Raw genomic sequence first — 20,709 nt, 5'->3', positions numbered from 1 at the left:
ATACATAATCATGATTTGTGTTACATGTTATTCAGTCCTCCCATTGTATGTCACCTTAATTATGAAGAGAATGATATTGTTTCAGACATGATATTGAAAATGGTGTGGTCCAAAAACATACTTGCAACATTGAAACAGAAAAGACCTTTAAATATCTCAAATATTAAGCAAGTATATAATGTTTGTGCACAAAACAACAAGATGATAAGAGGCTTAAGATATAAAATGCAACAAACTTTAAAGCTTTTGGATGATGATCATTATGTATCTAGGCACAAAGTGTGTGAGGATGGAGAAACAATTCGAGATGTAGTTATGATTTATCTTGATTCCATTAAGTTGCTCAACACATTTTCCATTGTGCTGACAATTAATTTAACATATAAGACCAACAAGTACAAGCTTCCGCTTCTGGAAATAGCAGGTTTTACTTCTTCAAAGATGAACTTTTCAGTTAAGTTTGCATTTTTGGAAAGTGAAAAAGAGGACAATGTTACTTAGGCTTTGAAAGTGTGTCTGACTATGTTGAAAGACGAAGAAAATAAGCCACTGGTCATTGTCATCAACTGTGATACCACATTAATAAATTTAGTTAGAAAGGTGTTTCCTACATCATATGCATTACTTTGTAGATATCACATAACAAAAACATGTGAAAAGTATAGTTAAGCCTGTTGTAGGGACTAAACAAGGATGAAGACGGAAAAATGGTCAAAGATGGTATGATATAGGAAATTATAGTTTATGATTCCAATGGTATAATAAATTATTCTACATAAGATTTATAAGATGAATTTTTAATACATTTCAAGAGGGTTTGTGAGAAATATCCATATTTTTTAAAATATGTTACTGACACATTTCCCTAAACCTGTTAAATCACCTAAGCCACATAGCCATCTACGAACCCGTGCATTCCGCACTAAGGGACTCACCTTCCATTTTTGTCTCCCTGCATTGGAGGACTCGTCAAAAAGAAGGCATTACCCCAAAATTTTGTCCCCAGCCACAGGAAAAGTTCTCGTGCTTGAGGGACTATGTATTGTCCTATTTGGAAAAGTCGTAAATTATGGTGCCCATCACATAACCAATGTGCTGCATGAATAGAATCCAACAGGGCCGCCTGTGCATCGGCCCAACATGGTAGTCAAATAATAGAAAATCTTTGTTGACTCCGAAATATAGTCGGTCAAATGTCTCCTTATTAAAAGGAAGAGGTTAAGACCACTTCCAAAGAGCCATAAACCATAGGCCTCAAAAAACTTATATAAATACATTATCCTTCCGAGGGATAAAGAGACACTCAAGTAACACATACTTACACACATCCGACACTACTCAGAGAGCACTCCGCTCCGAGTAATCCTAACGACGTTGTTTTAACCTTCTTCCTACAACCTAACAGGGTTGGCCACCAGCAAGGCCTCTCACCTCACATGATTTGGTCCCTTAAATATCCTCAAAAACCACCACTCAGAGCTACTCGCCGCTGTAAGCTAGCCTTCACTCTCAAACGTGTAATATACCTACTAAGACCTCTGGGTCTCTCTACCCTTGCAGGGGGAACACGCGCACACCTGTATTTTTTGGACAGTATATTAACATTCTACTCTCACTACACCAAAATTGGTTTTTTGTATCGCCTAATTTAATAGCACTTTTAAATAAAGTGCTATTAAAGAGGAAAAAATATATCTATAATAGCACTTTATGATTAGGTGCTATTATAGAATACACTCAATGTGATTTTGATAGCACTTTGTGACAAAACGCTATTATTAAACTTCTGTATGATAGCGCTTTCTCTAAAACGCTATTAATATTCTTTTTTAAGATAGCACTTTTTTATAAAACACTATTATTTGACTACTTATATTACCGTTTATCAAAAGCGCTATGTTTTATTTAATATATAATTAATTAATTAATTAATAAAAAATTAATAAAAAATAAAATAAAAAACAAAACACTTTTGTTCAAAAAGTTTTCATTTTGGTACACACATTTTTGACCCTCACCGCCAAAAACAGAAACACGATCCTCAGTTCCTCACTAATTCTCCCAACCGATTCACTTCTTTCGTTTCATCGATTCTTCCTCGTCAGCCATCGATTCACCATCGTCGACCCTTCCTTCGTTTGATCGATTCACCACTGTCAGCCCTTCCTTTGTTTCATCGATTCACCACTGTTTCACCGGAAAGAAAGAACGAACAAAATCCATTCGTCAGCCATCGATTTACCATCATTTCACCACCGAAAAGAGGAAACACGATCGATTCAGATTCACCTCCGAATCACCCACTCAAACAGAAAGAGGAAATGCTGGAAAGAAAGAACGAATAGATCCTATTCTCCGTCAAATTCAGCCCTTCGTCAGCTCACCACCGACGTCCCTCTCTTCATTGGTATCTGGTAATCTTTTCTTTCTCAGTTTTTGCTATATCTTTCTTCTGTGTGTTTCTTTTGAGCGTTGTGATGTCTTTGTGCTGATGGATACACATGATTTTGAGTAGCGATAATGAGGGTTTGTGATGTTAAGCTGCGGTTTAATGGTGTCATGCGATTTGAGTGATGCGCTTATCATATAAGTGCTTAAGTATAAGCTTATTGTATAGCATTGTCACAAACTAAAAATAGCTTATGAACATGTCTAAAGTTGTTTTCGTAAGCTCTTTCAAACCGACTAACAAGTGTTTATGCTAAAAGATAACTCAAATAATTCAATCTAAACTGATTCGGAAAGTGACTACTAGGGAGTGCTGACATTGATTAAATAGCCAGTGGGGGATGTGTTATAAAAATCTAATTCATTAAGGAAGCTCACGACAAATAACTGTTACTGGAACATAGCTTAAAGCTCTTTGAAATCTCTTTAGAGTTTGGACGGTTAATGTTGGGTGTTTTTCTAATTTCAGGAAAAACTTTATCAGTGGCTCTATAGACAGCAAGATGTCATACCCCAAAATTTGCCTGATCGAATCTACGTCCGTTAACCCATCAAGGTTCAGAATTAAGAGCCATAGGGTTTGACATTTCTATTGTCAAACTCGCTCTCTTATAAATCAGGTTGAGTTAAAACAAGGGCGTAATTAACAGGTGTTTTGGGATCTAAACAATTGGGCCCAATTACCACAAGGGTTCTATTGTTTTTGAATATAATTTCTTTTACTAACATTTTTTTGTTTTTTTGGTTATTATGGTAATTTTATTAACTGTTATTATCCATTACAATTCTATTAACTAACTAATATTATTATTTAATATTAATATAATTAGAATCATTACTATTAATTTTAATATTAGTATTATTAGGATTTTTATCCTTTTATTATTTTTATTAATTAGTTGGGCAATAGGCCCATTAGATTAGAAAACCCTAATTTGACTAAGATAAATAGGGTGCTTTTTTTGTCAATTAGGGGAGGCCAATTTTCATTCACCAGACATTTGTACATACACACAAAAGAAGCCACGAATCCTAATACTTTGTCTCCCTCGTGAAAAACTCTACAGTGGAAACACCAACAATTGTTACCACCATTAACAACCTCTATCAACTATATTCTTCCCCATTTTCCTTCAATTCTACTACCATAAAATTCCAAAACAAAAAAAAAACAACAGCAAGCTAAAGGAACCAAGGGAACAACCATTACCGAATCAAAAAAACAACAAGAAGAAAAGTGGCGGTCGGGCATCTTCATCAACCTGGAACCATTCGCACCTCACTTTCATCAACCTCACAACCACAGGAGAAACTGAAAAAACTAGTAACAATAAAAAAAAGCAGAACAACAAAGACGACACAGAAGTTTTGGATCCAAACTCGTCCGCCACGAGAAGCAACCCAAACGCGATTCACCCTACGGCGTCGGAGTCCGAACACACCAACCTGTGTCTACGATGAAAGGCGACCACACGATGTCCTCAGCTTTTCACCACTTGATTCGCACACTTCCGATTTCTCCACCGGTAACCTTGATCTTCTCTTGATCTATTATTTGTTTTAAATCAAGTATTGTTTTGCGAATAGGAGTAGGATAAAGAACGAAGGAATCGATGGCAAGGGAGAAGAAGGTCTAGCATGTGTGTTGATTTTGACTGGAAGTTGCGATTGAAAGCGAAAGAAAGGGAATATGTATGGTACGGTTTCTGGATATTGACCTTTCTTTTTTTTCCTTTTACATATTCGATATCATTATATTTTTTATTTTTTTTGTAAAATAAGTAAAATTTGAAAGTAGTTTGGATTAGGTCCACTCCTGTATTAACGTTCCATGCCTTCCGCAATTCTAACTAGTTTTTTTTTATTCATTTATTTCATTGTTATTACTAACTTCTTAACAGCAAAAGAACACACACTCTTTTATTAACTCATTCACAAAAGCCAAATTCCATGGATACAGAGGGGAAACAAATGCAAGTTGTTTACCAAGTAAAACACTGCCTCGGCCAAACGTAAAATATCAACTGGCAGTCTAGGTCGTCTAGAAATTTGATCAAACGTTAAAGCAGTGCTAATTTGGTTTTAAATAAGGTTTGTGTCTTATTAATTTATTTATCATTTTATTTTATTTATATAGGTTAGCTCCTTATGTTATTCTTAGTTAAACTATTTTATTTAGGTTAATTTAGAGAATTAAGTGTGATTAATTTATTTTGATAATCTTTTCCGTCATTTAGTTTTCATGATTTATTTGTAGTCATGTTACTAACTTTAAGAATATAAAAAAGGTTTTACTCCATTAAAAAACAAATATAAAAAATAATCATTTTCTTTTTAGGTTATAATTAAACTAATTTATTTTTATTAGGATTAAGATATAAAATTAGGATTAGGTTAATGATTAGGGTTTTAGGATTCATTCTCCCGATTATTTCGATTACTCGATTTAATTAATTTGTTTTAACTATTAAATCATAGAAACCCTAGAAAGGTTGCATGCCTTAGGGTTTGCCCAATCCCACTGCCCATTTGGCAAAGAACATTAATCCTTTATTTAAATTCTCTCCTCGACCTGACTAAATCTATTAGTCGCATTAGACGAGAGATAAAAATTAATTATAAATCTAAAACACATTCAATTTGCTGCCCGCGACGATCAATCTATCGATCTGAGTAACCAGCAATGCCCATTAATCTGTTAGCTATACTGATCAAATCTATTGATCACCGCATCTAACAGTGCCATATTAAAGCAGGGTTGTACGCCCAAAACCACATCTAAAACACTAAACCACGATACTACGGATTTACATCCTTTCAAACACTGCGATGTTCACAACTACGATAAGGTAATTCAAAATACCTTCGAACTTCGCATTTCAAAACAACTTCAAACACCTCTATAATCAAATTCAATTCTAAGGCATACAACCCTGTGCCCGAACTACGTTGACTCTGATTCTCCATAAGGAGATACGTAGGCACTTGGCAACAAGGCGAGTCCCCCTCCCAAAAATCTCAATTTTCCCCTTCCTTCAAACCCTAATCATGTCAATGATTAAAATTATTAACCCTATTCTGTTTGTCACTTTTCTTTATATTTTGCCACAAACCTTCATCTTTGAAATGTTAGCCTTTAGGAAAGGGTTGAGGGTGCCTAACACCTTCCCTCGACCTGAATATAGTATCTTACCCAGATCTCTCAACTACGTAAGGTTTCCTATTCGCCTTGGTAGAATAGGTGGCGACTCTCTAAGTTTAAATTTTAGGCAGGTTGCTACAGCTGGCGACTCCGCTGGGGACTAGTGATAACAAAATTGTAAATTATTATGCTCCTTTAGGTTTTGGTAGGGTTTAGGTTTTGGCGAGGTTTAGGTTTTGGCGAAGCATTTAGGGTTTTGGCGAATTTTCTAGGGATTGGCTTATTCGCCATTTTAGGGTTTGTGGTTTTTTTATAAATATCTAAATTTTTATTTATTTATTTATTTATTTATTTATTCGCAATTTCATTTATTTACAGTGATTTAATTAAATATTTGTGTACTTGAATATTTGTTACTTTACTGCATATCTTGGGATATATAAATTGCAGTTAAACCTAAGTGTGGGAATTATAATAATGACCAGAGGGGAATTACATCGCCTACGAGTCTTATTATAATTCCACTCAGAGTGGGTTGAATATCCGGAAAGGTCTGATACGAGGCTCGACCTTGTTGAGGGCTGGACTTGGTATTTGGCTGATCTCTCTGGGAACCTACCCCTAAAACTCGAACCTCATGGATCAATGAGTTGTTCCAAAATCCAAAGAGACAAAAAGTCTCGGCGGCTACAAACGACCCCATGAGACCTTCTAGAACATACCAATGGGAAGGGTAGGCACCCTAAGCCGTTACGTCGAACCTATGAACCTAAGGCTTATGTGCTTACGTGCTTATTATATATACTGCGAATGCCTTGCATTTTAATTTTTGCAGGTACACCCACGCATTCCCTGGCCTGCAGGGACTCAATTTCTAAGACCATGTCCTTCCCACGAAGGACACCTTCATTTATTCACGTTGATTGGCCTCGTGATGGCCATGAGACTTAATGACTGTCATGAATAGTCACCCCGCGCCTGCATTTATGCACTCCCTAGCCTGTAGGGATTTTATTTTCATATCTCCGTATTCTTACAACTACGTGTCCTTCCCACGAAGGACATTTTCGTTTACGCACGTCAATTGGCCTCTCGATGGCCATGCGATCTAGTGACTGTCTTGAACGGTCACTCCGTGCCTACGTCTATGCATTCCCTAGCCTATAGGGAATTCTAACTCTAAAAACGTGTCCTTCCCACAAAGGACATCCTCGTTGGTACACGTTGATTGGCCTCTCGATGGCCATGCGATCTAGTGATTGTCTCGAACGGTCACCCAGTGCTTACAACTACGTATCCCCTAGCCTGTGGGTATTCTAAAAAAAATCACATCCTTCGTTCGAAGGACAACTCCATTAGCATGCGCTCGATTGACCTCTCGATGGCTATGAGATATAGTGACTGTCTTGAACGGTCACTCCATGCCTGTTTCCACGCACCCTCTAACTTGTAGGGTTTGGATTTCCATCTATATATCTTTCATCCCTAGCCTGTAGGGACTTCACTTCATCCAATATCGTCCTTATATAGGTTGTGTTCCGCATAGAGAACCTCCCCACTAAGGACAACTTCACTGGTACACGTTGATTGGCCTCTCGATAGCCATGAGACTTGGTGACTGTCTTGAACGGTCACCAACCGCTACCTTCTGCATACTCCCTAATCTAAGGGATTTCCATTGGCGTGTCGTAACATCTATCTTGCCAGGATTTTGCTAGGGTCTAATGTCGCCTCTAAGGCTATCCCTCGGAGTATACGTCACACGTCTGCATTGCATACACGGAGTTATAATACAAGGCGTCTCGCATATCCATGCATTTGCATTGTCATACATTTGCATTTACATTTACATCTTCGCCCGCACCCATACTTACCATGCTAGCCGATTTCCCGAGACCCGTAAAGAAGACAATCAAAGGATCATAAACTATAGAGAAAGGAGGATAAAATATCGAGAATGATCTTAGTCTTACTAAGGGAATAAGGATGCCTTTCACTATGCCAGCCGCATGTCCATGCCCTATCGTAACAGGATCATAAATACCGTAAAGGTTGTCATCGAGCAAGGATTAGTTCAACAAAGAAGTTCCCTCATAGATACACTCAAGAGGTAGCTAGTCATAAAGGGGTTCATCTTAGAACATATCAAACTTACAAGGACGCTCTACGATAACCTAGGGGCAAGGGTCAGTCCAACCAGGGCAATACCCTGAACAAAGATGCATGACTACGATGGAGGGAATTCGACAAATGTCAACCCCACACCAAGGGGAAAAAGGGTCATAGGTGATACTATCCTTAGGGAAAGCAAAAGAGGTTCAGTCAAAGGAAACTCATGAAGTTCCGATACGACGAAAACCCACGATTTATTCCCAACAGGTTTGACATGTCCAAGGAGAATTCGAGATTACCCTCACTTCTACAAGTCTAAAGAGATAAGGAGTAAAACAAGATAAATGGATCTACAAAGGAGATTTTCCCTAGGATCAATAGGGGTTTATCATGCCCAAAATTGCAACCTCTACGATCGCTAAGTGTTACTCAAGATAAAAAGCTGTACCTTCGGAATAGCAATTCTAATGGGATGACCATGCAGGTTTTGGAGTCAATTCATTCACCCACTACCACGAGTTTTCACTCGTACACTTCTATTCTATTTCAAATTTCAAATCTAAGAGTATTAACAAACTTGAGGGAGAATGACGAATACAAATAACTAAGTCCAGCTAAACATATGCTTTCAAGGTAAGACCGAGCCGAGGATGTACAGGCATTGCTTCAATTCCCAAACAGTGGAGATATAAGGATGTTAATCCCTCGTTACCCCCTCGAGCCAGGAGTTGGAGTTTGTTTCTATTTTTCAAAAGAACCTTGATTTTAACCAGGGGCAGGGTAGATGTCAACTAATTCAATGATGTATTTTGGTTGCCAAGAGAATCAGTCAATCCAAGCATAAGGTTCAAGCATATCTTCTTCCTCGCATTCATCCAAGATTGAGGAAGCAATGGAGGTAACATTTACAACACCTTCTTCCTCATTACATCACTCAAGATCGAGGAAGCATCAAAGGTGAAGCTTACAAATCAAAGTCAACATAACAGTCACAACATTCAATATCCAAGGATCACATTTCAAAAGGAGCTTTCAAAAGAAAAACGCCCGCTAAGTCAAAACGGAAAACTTCATAAAAGAAAGAAAAAATGACTTAGGCAAAAATCAGGGCATCCCGATGGATCAAACTCAAAAGAATTGGTTCATGCAAAAATAAGGGATAAAAACAAAGGCTAAATACAATGGATAATCTGGTGACTGCTAAATCATCAAAGCTTCGCATCCATGCTTGGATCTTCACAATATTTTCATCAATGCTTGGATCTCTATTAAGGCTTCTGCTCAACATCGAAACTGAAATGATTATCTTGCAAACAAAGCACATCCATTGGATTAGTAGAATTTTTAGGATCTGGAGAACATCAAGGAGAAAGGGGTGGGATAAATTAAATTTTGAGCCTTATATCCATTGTTTCTTAAAACATGAACCAGGCCAAGTTACAACATTCAAAAGTCCTAATTGAGGCAAGGTTAACCATGAAAGCATATTAAGCAGGATTTGTTATACTGACTCCTAAAAGTTTGTTAAAACTACTTCTAATCACTACGTTTCTTCAAGCATTCACTTATAACCATCCAGTCCTAATTCATAACGGACTTCGATTTCAAAACTTGCATACGCATTCCATTGGAGCTACTTCTCAAAAAGTACAACACCATCTACAAGTATACACTTAGCATCGAGGAAATCTCGAAATGGGTTAATCAAAGGTGATCATTTCTAATAAAGACCCTAGAGTCGGGGGAACCACATCTAGGGGGTTCTCCTAAACAGGGGCAAAAATTTCAAGGAGCACAGGGGCATACAATCGAACATCCTATTAACTAGGGGCAGTCTTCCTAAGGTTCAATCGACTTGGGGCACATCTCAAAGCAATCTCAAACAGGGGCATGTCAGACATGGGAAGAATTCAAATTCAGAGGATAGATCACTATGGATAACCTTCCATGACCTGGAGATCAGGGGCACACCCTTCAATCTAAACATCGAAGCATATGACAAGGCTATTCCCTGGGGCACTTCCTTCATAAGCATCTTTCTCCATGAAAATACTGGGGCAATGGATATCAAATCCACAAGACACACAACATAAGGAAAAGGCGTTCTCGCACTTTACAACAACGGACAAATCTTTCTCCTAACTACGATCTTCAAAGTTCAAACAAAACAGGTATTGGGAAATCGCGCTAGCATCACACCCCACCTTATCAAACAAACCTGCAACTCCAGCAAGCTATATACGCTTTGGTTATCAACAACCTACCATTGGAGCATCATACAAATACATACAAATCATGCATTGCATATATTGGCTGATACATTACACCGTAACTCTTTATGTGGTCTTCTTTAAGACGAATCTCACGATCCTTTCTAGAAGTTTCTTCAAGCTGTCTTATGCAAGACAAATTATCACCATTTCCAAGAACCTCTTTAGATAGTCTTCTTTAAGACATTACTTTTCTAAGCACCTTTTCAGGTAGCCTTCTTCGAGACATTCTTGTCCTAAGCACCTTTTCAGGTAGTCCCTTTCAAAAAAAAAAAAAAAACAATTCGTCATCCCTCTCAAGAACCTCTTCAGGTAGTCTTCTTTAAGACATCTTTCAACCTTTTCAGGTAGTCATCTTTAAAGACATTCTTCATCCCTTGCTAAGAACTTTTTCAAGTAATCTTCTTTAAGACAAATTTCTATCTACGCTAAGAGCCTTTACAGGTGGTCTTCTCTAAGACAAATTGCTACCATGTCGAAAAATCATTTCAGATAGTCTTCTTTAAGACAAACATTCACTTCCATTCCAAAAAGACCTTTTCAGGTAATCTTACAGAAGACATTACTTCGTTCCACTCATTACGTCAACCAAACATACGCATAAGCATACATGAACATTACAAAGCCAGCATAAGCATAGTCAGGGTATAAGTGCAAGCATGGAGTAAACAAGCTCAATGGGTTTAAGGAGATAAAATCTCGGGATTGCATCATCATTAGCATACATACATACGCATTAGCATACGCATATCATCTAGTGCATTTACACATCACAAAAAGCCCAATTTCTATTGGCAGTCCAAACCATCATTAAACCTAGTTCCCGTCTGGTAATCAGTTCCCGTCTCACTATTACATCAAAATTCAAATCATACTACAAAAGCCTAGTTTCCAACCCTCGTGTTGTGATTGGTGTATTTTCTCCGACCCTCGAGTCGTGAGTTTCCAAACAGGTGAATCTTTTCCATGCAGGTAAGTTTGCTAGAACTATAGCAGGCGATCACTCTTATGCAGGTACGCTTGTCAGAACTATAGCAAGCAATCCTATTGGGGTCCAAACTGCGATGTAACTTGCCAGAACTATGGTAAGTGAGAGGTACAAACTGCGATGTAGCTTACCAGAACTATGGTAAGTGAGAGATACAAACTGCGAGTAGCTTACCAGAACTATGGTAAGTGAGAGATACAAACTGCGAGTAGCTTACCAGCACTATGGTAAGTGAGAGATACAAACCGCGAGTAGCTTATCAGCACTATGGTAAGTGAGAGATATAAACTGCGAGTAGCTTACTAGCACTATGGTAAGTGAGAGATATAAACTGCGAGTAGCTTACCAGCACTATGGTAAGTGAGAGATACAAACCGCGAGTAGCTTACCAGCACTATGGTAAGTGAGAGATATAAACTGCGAGTAGCTTACCAGCACTATGGTAAGTGAGAGATACAAACCGCGAGTAGCTTATCAGCACTATGGTAAGTGAGAGATACAAACTGCGACGTAGCTTGCCAGCACTATGGTAAGTGAGAAATCCACAAACTGCGAGTAGCTCACCAGCACTATGGTAAGTGAGAGATATAAACTGCGAGTAGCTTACCAGCACTATGGTAAGTGAGAGATACAAACCGCGAGTAGCTTATCAGCACTATGGTAGGTGAGAGATACAAACTGCGACGTAGCTTGCCAGCACTATGGTAAGTGAGAAATCCACAAACTGCGAGTAGCTTACCAGCACTATGGTAAGTGAGAAATTCACAAACTGCGAGTAGCTTACCAGCACTATGGTAAGTGAGGGGTTCACAAACTGCGGAGGCTTGCTGGCCATAGCAAGCCAATTACACAATCAACAGAAGGTCCTCGCTATTCCTTTTCAGGAACCTTTCCAGGAAGTCTTCTTCAAGACGTATTCCATCCTTTCTAGGAACTTTTCCAAGCACACAAGATGTTTCAAACGATTCCTCAACTGGGTTTATCACGTTAGTCCCTCGGCAGTGATACCGTCCAAAACATCACCCATAACAATCAAAGGTGATATCTTTCTTTTCAGAATTACTAACACACTTCGATTTACATAAACTAACAATCATGCATCATTTCAATTTACATACTTCATTCATACATATTGCATATACATACACCGCTCTCATTTATTTTGAGAAGCTCACTGCATCATGCATCGCATGCATCATAAGCATTGCATAAAGTCAAAACTGCCTTTTCAGGCCACGCTACGATCAAAATGCGTAGCTCCTCAAAAAAGAAGGAGCATCTGCTTCGCAAAAAAAAAAGAGAGAGAGAAAAAAGAGAAGAAGGAATGATATTTACCCTGGGTGGCATCTGTAAGCCCATCTCCCTCAGAAGATGCAAATTTTTGGGCATTTCAGTGTCCAATCATCTTCTACCTTTAGATCACGATAGGCAGACGTGCCTATCTGACTCTCCAGGTTTAAGAAGATTGAACAGGGGCAGCTGTCATACCCCAAAATTTGCCTGATCGAATCTACGTCCGTTAACCCATCAAGGTTCAGAATTAAGAGCCATAGGGTTTGACATTTCTATTGTCAAACTCGCTCTCTTATAAATCAGGTTGAGTTAAAACAAGGGCGTAATTAACAGGTGTTTTGGGATCTAAACAATTGGGCCCAATTACCACAAGGGTTCTATTGTTTTTGAATATAATTGCTTTTACTAACATTTTTTTGTTTTTTTGGTTATTATGGTAATTTTATTAACTGTTATTATCCATTACCATTCTATTAACTAACTAATATTATTATTTAATATTAATATAATTAGAATCATTACTATTAATTTTAATATTAGTATTATTAGGATTTTTATCCTTTTATTATTTTTATTAATTAGTTGGGCAATAGGCCCATTAGATTAGAAAACCCTAATTTGACTAAGATAAATAGGGTGCTTTTTTTGTCAATTAGGGGAGGCCAATTTTCATTCACCAGACATTTGTACATACACACAAAAGAAGCCACGAATCCTAATACTTTGTCTCCCTCGTGAAAAACTCTATAGTGAAAACACCAACAATTGTTACCACCATTAACAACCTCTATCAACTATATTCTTCCCCATTTTCCTTCAATTCTACTACCATAAAATTCCAAAACAAAAAAAAAACAACAGCAAGCTAAAGGAACCAAGGGAACAACCATTACCGAATCAAAAAAACAACAAGAAGAAAAGTGGCGGTCGGGCATCTTCATCAACCTGGAACCATTCGCACCTCACTTTCATCAACCTCACAACCACAGGAGAAACTGAAAAAACTAGTAACAATAAAAAAAAGCAGAACAACAAAGACGACACAGAAGTTTTGGATCCAAACTCGTCCGCCACGAGAAGCAACCCAAACGCGATTCACCCTACGGCGTCGGAGTCCGAACACACCAACCTGTGTCTACGATGAAAGGCGACCACACGATGTCCTCAGCTTTTCACCACTTGATTCGCACACTTCCGATTTCTCCACCGGTAACCTTGATCTTCTCTTGATCTATTATTTGTTTTAAATCAAGTATTGTTTTGCGAATAGGAGTAGGATAAAGAACGAAGGAATCGATGGCAAGGGAGAAGAAGGTCTAGCATGTGTGTTGATTTTGACTGGAAGTTGCGATTGAAAGCGAAAGAAAGGGAATATGTATGGTACGGTTTCTGGATATTGACCTTTCTTTTTTTTCCTTTTACATATTCGATATCATTATATTTTTTATTTTTTTTGTAAAATAAGTAAAATTTGAAAGTAGTTTGGATTAGGTCCACTCCTGTATTAACGTTCCATGCCTTCCGCAATTCTAACTAGTTTTTTTTTATTCATTTATTTCATTGTTATTACTAACTTCTTAACAGCAAAAGAACACACACTCTTTTATTAACTCATTCACAAAAGCCAAATTCCATGGATACAGAGGGGAAACAAATGCAAGTTGTTTACCAAGTAAAACACTGCCTCGGCCAAACGTAAAATATCAACTGGCAGTCTAGGTCGTCTAGAAATTTGATCAAACGTTAAAGCAGTGCTAATTTGGTTTTAAATAAGGTTTGTGTCTTATTAATTTATTTATCATTTTATTTTATTTATATAGGTTAGCTCCTTATGTTATTCTTAGTTAAACTATTTTATTTAGGTTAATTTAGAGAATTAAGTGTGATTAATTTATTTTGATAATCTTTTCCGTCATTTAGTTTTCATGATTTATTTGTAGTCATGTTACTAACTTTAAGAATATAAAAAAGGTTTTACTCCATTAAAAAACAAATATAAAAAATAATCATTTTCTTTTTAGGTTATAATTAAACTAATTTATTTTTATTAGGATTAAGATATAAAATTAGGATTAGGTTAATGATTAGGGTTTTAGGATTCATTCTCCCGATTATTTCGATTACTCGATTTAATTAATTTGTTTTAACTATTAAATCATAGAAACCCTAGAAAGGTTGCATGCCTTAGGGTTTGCCCAATCCCACTGCCCATTTGGCAAAGAACATTAATCCTTTATTTAAATTCTCTCCTCGACCTGACTAAATCTATTAGTCGCATTAGACGAGAGATAAAAATTAATTATACATCTAAAACACATTCAATTTGCTGCCCGCGACGATCAATCTATCGATCTGAGTAACCAGCAATGCCCATTAATCTGTTAGCTATACTGATCAAATCTATTGATCACCGCATCTAACAGTGCCATATTAAAGCAGGGTTGTACGCCCAAAACCACATCTAAAACACTAAACCACGATACTACGGATTTACATCCTTTCAAACACTGCGATGTTCAAAACTACGATAAGGTAATTCAAAATACCTTCGAACTTCGCATTTCAAAACAACTTCAAACACCTCTATAATCAAATTCAATTCTAAGGCATACAACCCTGTGCCCGAACTACGTTGACTCTGATTCTCCATAAGGAGATACGTAGGCACTTGGCAACAAGGCGAGTCCCCCTCCCAAAAATCTCAATTCTCCCCTTCCTTCAAACCCTAATCATGTCAATGATTAAAATTATTAACCCTATTCTGTTTGTCACTTTTCTTTATATTTTGCCACAAACCTTCATCTTTGAAATGTTAGCCTTTAGGAAAGGGTTGAGGGTGCCTAACACCTTCCCTCGACCTGAATATAGTATCTTACCCAGATCTCTCAACTACGTAAGGTTTCCTATTCGCCTTGGTAGAATAGGTGGCGACTCTCTAAGTTTAAATTTTAGGCAGGTTGCTACACAAGACTGTGGATCAAGAGTTGCAACACTTGATATAAGATTTTACTTTTTTCTATCATATATGATTTGGTAAAGGAATGTAGCATTGTGATCATAATTTCAGAGACCTTTTAACCTTATAGACGATATATACTATCGGATAAGTACGATTTAAATGATATCCCCTGTTAATTTCACTTATGTTTGATTTTAAATTAGTGGTATGCGGTAGGCGAGTTCATAATCTGTTTTGGATTAATTTCACTGTTCTCTGTTTTGCAATTTGTATTTGTTATGCCATTTGAGTATCTTACTAATGGTACAATCATTTGTTATGAAGTGGTATAACAGTTTCGGGTAAGGACGAGGTGGGAGTGGTTGAGGGAAAGAAGGGGGGAACGAAAATCCCTGTTAGTTTAATTTTGGTTTCTGTTGGGGAATTTCATTCATGTTTCTTAGATGATTGACTTAAGTTGTCTCCTGGTATATTTTCTCACATGTGTAGGAGTGAAGGCTAGTTAGCTATATTTTAAATGTTATGTGACATAGATTTGCTAAAATCCAGTTTTCAAAGGTAGAATGGAATTTTGTTTAGAGGCAGCTAGCAAATCTTTCTTAGTAGTTTAGACAGCTAGTCAATCTTTCTTGTTAGTTTAGATTTTGTTTATACTATATGTGAAGGCAACTTTATGCTCTCATGTTCTTTGTGCATGTTTATGAAATACAATTTTGTTAAAAAGTCTTCTCTTATGCTTGTTGTAGGTAGAGACTTTAAAATATGTTATATCCCTCGTCGCATTGGCAAGAACATGGAGAACCGAAGGCGTTACCGACGACAACAGGTCGTACTTTTTATATAAATAAACCTTAGAATCTTGGATTTTTACTTATTAGGAGGAAAAATTGTTGTTAACTTTGTCACCCTGAATGATAACTTCTTTTCCCTTGTTGGTTGTGTATGGATTGGAAAGTGAGTTTAAGTAATTTGATGTTGATTGTGCCCTTAATGCTACTGTAAACACGTGCTGGTATACAAGAAGTACATTTTCTTTCGTTCAATCCTACCGATAAGCGGACAAAAATTACTTATACTGATCAAGTGGGTAAAATGCATAGAGTAAGCCAAGGTGCACCAGAACAGGTAACAACTAACAAGTACAGTTTCAAATTACACTCTCAGCTAATACAATTATGGTTACATTCATTATTGTCTTGTAGAAGCCTTAAGGTACTTGTTTCAAATTAGGAGAGTAGAATTTTCATCCGTGTTTTTTTACTTCAAATGTCAAAAGTGAAATAAATTGAAAAGTGGAGACAAACAAAAAGAACAACATATATTTCATTTTTGAATAATGACACTTGCATATAGTTCTCATTTTTCAATATGTTGTTGAATGAATTTATTCACTTGACTCGGTTATTTCTACATTTCAGCATAATACCAAACACTACTACAGAATTAGAAGTGGTGATTCTTGAGAATTTTTGTTTGAAGCACCTCCCGAAGTTGAACCAGATGCCCCTTACAAATTTGGGATCATTGGTACATTGTCTGTTTTCCCACATATGCTCTTCTACTAGAACATAATATTTTGCATCCTTAATTGCAAATTTTGTTTCTACATAAACTATTATCTATCACTATTTCATTTCGCTGTGATTTCTCATAATTTCAGTTGATGAAGGAAGATGAGAAAGACATGAATGCTTTCAAGAATGTTGTTCCTTTGAAATTGAGGATCTTGTTCCTGTTCGGAATGCAAAGAAGCATATTTGGGGGCATGGATTAGACGTGGTTAGTTACTCTGTTAGTTCATTTAGGTTTAGTAACTTGAAATTTAATGATACAAAAAGTTCTAAGTTTTTTGAAGTGGTTAGAATGAAACTTAATCAGAATGATACCAAGAGGGTTTTAGATGAGAGCATAAACTAAATATTATTGTTATTTGGTTAATTATTTTGTTTAATTAGTTGATTGATGAGATAAGTTTCTAAGAGGCTTTCCAAATGCTGGTTTCAACGTGCCATTTGTAATACTAAATGGACAAACTCACATAATCTTCCATAAGGTAATTAATTAATTACTAATTTTTATATAGATCTATTATAGTATTATTAGGTGTATTAATAATAATTTATTAGGTATTAGGTTAGGTGTATGTATTTTTAAATGCAACAGGACCCGTATTTCCAAAAAAAGTATGTATTTTTTCCTTTTTTCGCAATATATGTTATAAAGCTTTCTGAAATATGATTGTAAGTGCTTTTCAATTTTATGGCAGTATTACATATTTGCATATGTAGATGCTCCAAGCTATCAGATATTAAATAACTTTAATATTATCAGTACAGGCAGGCGTGCTCTACAGAATAATACTGAAGAAAAGGTTTCACAGTTCCCAAATCATTGCGCATGACTGGCACAACAGGAACAGAAATCACTGAATTTGAAAGCATTTACAAGCTTAAAGTTACAATCGTGCCTACAAACAAACCTATGATAAGAAAGGTATCTTATTGATTGTTATTCATATGCAGCACCTCAATGAATTGATGCCTGTTTTGTATTCCTAATATTCCAAAATGGTATGGATGATTGATATTCTTACTATATTTATATGTGCAAGAATAATGCAAAAAATTTTATCATAGTTCTCCAAGAGGTAGTTGTGGTAGATTATTTCCATCAAAAGTAGAGTTTGGAAGCCTTACTTTTTTATCTTAGAGTTATTTAGTGCATGTCTTGCCTGATAAAGCAATTTCATAAATTACTTGATGTTTCTCAAGTCCTAATAGTGTTTTTAATTCCTCTCCCAGGATGAATTTGATTTAGTTTTTAGGGCTACTACAGGGAAATGGCGTGCAGTTGTGGCGTAAATCTCTAGAATGAACATAACTAGTCGTGGGACGGATATAATCCTTGGCGGAAATGTTGAGTTTATGGCACGTCTGAAGCTTCGTGAGATACTGATGTCAAGGTATGGTGGAGCTTTAATTGGTATACATTTTCACCCATTTCTATTGTTTCCTCAGGCCTACAATAATAGGCTTGCAGGATTTTGGACTTCTATTGGAGTGGTCCAACAATATTCAACTGTGATACATGTAAACAAATATTTCAAGTATCTAACTCATTAAGCCCCCCATCGGGTACTTTTGCATCCTCTGACATTATTAGTTTGCGATGATGAACAGTATGCATAGGATTTTAACTTTGTTATAGGTTCAATGAAATGCCAGAGTTTTGCTAGTTTCATTGGTGTCACAGTTTGTCAGTTAGTTCTAATAAGCTTGGACAATTGGAGCGCAACAAAAAAAGAGGTTGTGGGGGTTTATAAACAAAACATTTGGAATGCATGCATCTATAAATTTGGCTATGCAAATGTCCTCTATATATGTTATGATATTTGTAAACAATTGGATTTGGTTTAAAATGTTATTTGGTATTGTTGGATAATATGTATGCAATGAGTAACTTAAAATTATACGATCTTTTTAAAAGTGGGGTTAGTAACACGGGGGATAAAATTATTATGATTATTATGACCAGGTTTATGATCCGGTTTGTAATCGTACCTCATTTTGTGAAACTTATTCTGAGGTGATTGATTAGCTCTCCTTTTTGTTTCTATACTTGATAATAATGTATGTGGTCAAATCTGGCATAGGTGATTGATTTTGTTGTGTTAAAGTTGATTTTTATCATTCTTCCATGATTCTGGCAACTTTTCAATGAGAATTCCAACAACAAATTGGTTTGGCAGGGTAATGTTTTCAGCTTTCAGTTCTTCCAACAACTTATGGTACTTGTTGATCTGCATCGTGATATCTTTATCTTCATACATTTTCCAATGGTTGTAATTGCCAATCACAATTTTTAGTTTTCCAGAATCTTTAGCGTTATACTTTAGATTCATCGAATCTCGTATATTCTTTGCTTCTTTGTAAGAGCAATAGACATCCAACAAACTGTTAGAAAGGGTACTTAATATTGTGTGTCAGCATACCTTGTTTGCACGTGTCCGTTAATTGACAACTTTTTTAGTTGTAGATGATGCTAGTTTCACTTTTGAGAGAGTACAGACAACACAATGCATGTCAAGGGTGGAGTACGCTCATACTATCTACAAAAAAATTGATCGTCGAAAACATCAATTTTGGACACATCATGGAACATTTTAGCGTAATTGATCGTCAGCACAATGAGAGTCAGTCGTTGTTGAATAGTTTCGATATCATTTATTTGAGGATGGCGATTGAAGTCGTCAATGGAATGTCTTCAATAACCATAAAGTCCTTGAGATTGTTGTTGAATGGCAACGAAGATCTCAAAATAAGAACTGGTGAAATAATTTGAGACGAGTTAATTGCGCTGTCCTCAAGAATTTTCCACGTAACAAGCTAATCCTCTAGGATTTAATAGATTCTTCTTACACTGCTACAAATAACACGTTTCACCTCAGACACAAAATGCATTTAACCTAGGCTACAGAAGTGAGATAACGAAGGACGTCATGAAAAGTATTAACTTTATCCTTCGGTTTTTAAAACACCGAGGGGAAAATGTTTATGCACATGGGTTTGAACCCCAACATCTGTAGTTTTAATATTTTCAAAACTAGCGCACCACACCTCTTGGTTTATCAATAACATCGAGGGGTAAGATTGATATTTTTTTAACTCGTTACAAACTATAGAATATTAATAAATTAATTGTTTGCCCATAATATTACAGTGTTTAAACAAAATATTTCTGCTATATATATATATATATAATAATTTTTTAATCTGATTTATCGCCATCACTGTTGGAGAAGATCAGATGTTGGATTCTCGTTTTGTTGAAATATCGGGGAAGATAAAATGTTGGATGCAATATATTTCAGATCTCTTTTGCATTTATTTATTTCTGATGTAAAACAAGAAAAGGATTAGTTAAATAAATGAATATATGATTATCGAAAAACACCGTAAAAAATATTATTGAAGAACACAAACCTTAAACACAATTTATTTTCTGCTCTTCCAATCCATCATAGAGAACTTTCCAAGTTTTTTAAGCTTCAAAGTTTTCATGTTATATGTTCATTAACAGGGCCGGCCTTTCACAGGCGCAGCAGGCTGAATAGCTCTGGGCCTTAACTTTTTTAGGGCCCATTTTCTTTGGTTGTTAAATATAATTAAAATCAAACTTTAAAAAAAATGTTCTTTTTCCTCGTTCCAAACAAAACGGCAAATGAAAAGACGGCAAAGCGAGAAATCACAAACAAAATGGCGAAGGTTGACAGTACAGTGACGATGCGGCGGTGTCGTGCAATTAGTAAGTTCATTCAAATCAAAATTATTTATCTTTTGTGAATGCTTTGATTATTTTCAATTTTGTAAAAAATAAGATAAAATTAAGGGAAGAATATAGTTAGAAATATGATGGATTAAACAAAATTGTAAGAATAATGAAAGTTATATGTGTTTCTTTTTTCTATGGCTCTGTTTTCTTTTTCTGGGTTTATTTT

General features: G+C 36.2%; 1 long non-coding RNA gene across 11 annotated transcripts; it reads left to right on the top strand.

Annotated features, from left to right (window-relative positions):
* Positions 1 to 3,263: 3,263 nt before the first annotated feature.
* Positions 3,264 to 19,890, top strand: LOC131594701 (uncharacterized). 11 transcript variants are annotated; one of them, XR_009281463.1, is made up of 7 exons: positions 3,264 to 4,145; positions 4,350 to 14,027; positions 15,959 to 16,337; positions 16,631 to 16,739; positions 16,873 to 16,991; positions 17,544 to 17,705; positions 18,014 to 18,939. It is a non-coding gene; the product is annotated as an uncharacterized LOC131594701 (long non-coding RNA). The 11 variants fall into 11 exon arrangements; XR_009281461.1 differs by having other exon boundaries at positions 4,409 to 14,027; positions 18,014 to 18,938; XR_009281464.1 differs by having other exon boundaries at positions 3,298 to 13,633; positions 13,838 to 14,027; positions 18,014 to 18,931.
* The last annotated feature ends 819 nt before the right edge of the window (positions 19,891 to 20,709 follow it).

This window comes from Vicia villosa, linkage group LG4 (genome assembly GCF_029867415.1).
Source record: "Vicia villosa cultivar HV-30 ecotype Madison, WI linkage group LG4, Vvil1.0, whole genome shotgun sequence".
NCBI classification, from domain to species: Eukaryota; Viridiplantae; Streptophyta; class Magnoliopsida; order Fabales; family Fabaceae; genus Vicia; species Vicia villosa.
Note: the sequence above shows the minus strand (reverse complement) of the source record. Positions and strands in the feature narration are given on the sequence as shown.